Genomic DNA, 3,667 nt, shown 5'->3' on the forward strand with positions numbered 1-3,667 from the left:
TGTCATAAATGAATTAGATCTAACAGACACATATTGGTCATTGCAACCCCAAACACCAGAATGTACTCTTCTCTAGTGCTTGTGGAACATTCTCCAGAATAGATCATATGCTGGGGCACAAAGCAAGTCTTGATAAATTTTAAGACATTGAAATTATTCAAAGCACTTTCTCTGATCACAATGGAATAAAGCTGGAAATCAATAACCACCAAAGAATGAGAACTTTCACACATATAGAGAGATTAAATAATACTCTCTTAAACAACCAGTGGGTCAGAGAAGAAATTGCTAGAGAAATTGGTGCATATCTGGAGATGAATGAAAATGAAAATACAACATATCAGAACTTATAGAATGCGGCAAAGGCTGTGCTGAGAGGGAAGTTTATTGCCCTAAATGCTTATATTAAAAAAGGAGAAAGAGCAAAAATTGAGGCCTTAACTGCTCACCTGGAGGAACTTGGGAAAGAAGACAAATTAACACCAAAGCAAATAAAATAAGGGAAATAATAAAGATTCAAGCCAGTTAAATGAACAGAAGAACAATAGAACAATAGTGTTCTAGTTTGCTAGCTGTGGAATGCAATATATCAGAAACGGAATGGCTTTTAAAAGGGGGAATTTAATAAGTTTCTAATTTACAGTTCTAAGGCTGAGAAAATGTCCCAGTTAAAACAAGTCTATAAATATGTCCAATCAAAGGCATCCAGGGAAAGATACCTTGGTTCAAGAAGGCCAATGAAGTTCAGGGTTTCTTTCTCAAGTGAGAAGGCACATGGCGATAACAGTCAGAGTTCCTCTCTCATCTGTAAAGGCACATGGTGAACACGATCAGGGTCCCTCTCTCATCTGGAAGGACACATGGCAAACAGCATCATCTGCTAGCTTCTTCTCCTGGCTTCCTGTTTCATGAAGCTCCCTGGAAGGCGTTTTCCTTCTTCATCTCCAAGTGTCGCTGGCTGGTGGACTCTGCTTCTTGTGGCTATGTCATTCTGCTCTGCTCTCTCTGAACCGCCTTCATTCATTCAAAAATGTTTTCTTTTTTATAGGACTCCAGAAACTTATCAAGACCCACCCAAATGTGTGGAGACATGTCATCACCTAATCCAGCTTAACTACCACTCTTGATTAAATCACATCTCCAGGGAGATGATATGACTACAGTTTCAAACATATGTTTTTGAATAAGGATTATTCTGCCTTTACGAAATGGGATTTTGATTAAAACATGGTTCTTCTAGGGTCCATACATCCTTTCAAACCAGCACAAATAGAAACAGTCAATATAACCAAAAGATGGTTCTTTGAGAAGTCAATAAAACTGATGGACCACTAGCAAGGCTGACCAAAAGAGAGAGAGAGAGAGATAAAGATAGGGAGGGAGGGATGGAGGAGGCGAATAAACAAAATCAGAAATGAGAAGGAGGTCATTACCACAGACCCTGAAGAAATATTAAAAATATCATAAGAAAATACTATGAATAACTATATGCCAGAAAACTAGACAAACAGATAAAATGGACAAATTTCTCGAAACTCATGGACATGCTGCACTGACCCAGGAAGAAATAGAAGATTTCAACCAATCACAAGTAAAGAGACTCAAGCAGTTATCAAAAATTCTTCCTACAAAGAAAAGCCCAAGGCCAGATGGCTTCACATGGGGATTTTATCAAACATTCCAAACAGAACTAACTCCAATCCTGTTCAAATTTTTTCAAAAAATTTAAAGAAAGATGAATATTACTTAGCTCATTTTATGAAGCTAACATCACTTTAATACCAAAACTGGGCAATGATACTATAGGAAAGTAAAACTACAGGCCAATCTCCCTAATGAACATAGATGCAAAAATTATCAATAAAATACTAGAAGATTGAATCAAACAACACATTAAAAGAATTATACACCTTAACCAAGTGGGCATTATTACCAGGAATGTAAGGATGGTTCAACAAAGGAAAATCAATCAATGTAATTCAGCACATTAACAAATTGAAAGGGAAAAATCACATGGTCATCTTGATTAATGCTAAGAAAGCATTTGACAAAATTCAACATCATTTTTTGATAAAAACACTTCAAAAGGTAGGAATCAAAGGTAACTTCCTCAATATGATAAAAGGCATATACAACAAACCACAGCCAATATCATACTCAATGGAGAGACTGAAAGCTTTCCCTCTAAGATCAGGAATGACACAAGATGCCCTCTGTCACCACTATTGTTCAACATTGTACTAGAAGTTCTAGCTAGAGCAATCAGACAGGACAAAGAAATAAAAGTTATTCAAATTGTAAAGGAAGAAGTAAAACTTTCATTATTTGCAGAAGACATGTTAGTATACTTGGAAAATCCTAAGAAGTATACAAGAAAGTTACCTCAGCTAATAAACAAATTCAGCAAGGTGGCAGGATATAAAATTAATGTGCAAAAATCAGTAATGTTTCTATACACAAGCAATAACCTAACTGGAGTCAACTAAGAAAAAATTCCATTTAAAAGAGCAACTAAATGAATCAAGTACCTACAAATGAATTTAACTAGGGACATAAAGGGCTTGCATGCAGAACACTACATACCATTATTAAAAGAAATCAAAGAAGACCTAAATAGGTGGGAAGGTATTCCCTGCTCATGGATAGGAAGGTTAAATATATTTAAGATGTCAATTCTACCCAAATTAATCTACATATTCAATACAGTATCAATCAAATTCCAGCAACCTACTTTGAAGACTTGGAAAAGCTAGTTACCAAATTCATTTAGAAGGGAAAGAGACCTCAAATAGCTAAAAGCATCTTTTTTTTTTTTTTTTTTTAAAGACAGAGAGAAGGAAGGAAGGATAGAAGGAAGGAAGGAAGGAAGAAAGGGAAACATTTTTAAACATTTTCTTGTTTTATTGTATTCTGTTTCTCCGTTTTTGTTACATGGGCTGGGGCCGGGAATCGAACCGAGGTCCTCCGGCATAGCAGGCAAGCACTTTGCCCGCTGAGCCACCGCGGCCCGCCCTAAAAGCATCTTTAAAAAGAAGAACAAAATGGGAAGATTAACACTTCCTGATTTAAAAAGTTATTATAAAGTCACAGTGGTCAAAACAGTATGGTACTGATACAAAGATGGAAGAATTGGCCAATGGAAATAGACTACCAAATCTATGGTCAGCTGATCTTCAACAAGGCACCCAAATCACTAACTGGGACAAAATAGTCTTTTCAATAAATGGGCATGGGAGAACTGGATAGCAATAGCCAAAAGAATGAAAGAGGACCCTTACCTTTTACTCATACAAAAATTAACTCAAAGTAGATCAAACACTTAAATATAAGAACCAGTACCATAAAGCTCTTAGAAGAAAATGTAGGAAAATATCTTCAAGACCTAGTAATAGAAGATATCTTCCTAAACTTTATGCCCAAAGTACAAGCAAGAAAAGAAAAAACAGATAAATGAGAACTCCTCAAAATCAATTGTTTTTGCACTTGAAAAGACTTTGTCAAAAAGATGAAGAGGCAGGCAACTCAATGGGAGAAAATATTCAGAAATCACACATCGGATGAAGGTTTGATATTGTATATACATAAAGAAATCATACAACTCAACAACAAAAGAGCAAACAATCCAAGTATAAAATGGGCTAAAGATATGACTTTTTTTTCTGAAAAG

Source organism: Tamandua tetradactyla, chromosome 18 (genome assembly GCF_023851605.1).
Source record: "Tamandua tetradactyla isolate mTamTet1 chromosome 18, mTamTet1.pri, whole genome shotgun sequence".
Taxonomy (NCBI): Eukaryota; Metazoa; Chordata; class Mammalia; order Pilosa; family Myrmecophagidae; genus Tamandua; species Tamandua tetradactyla.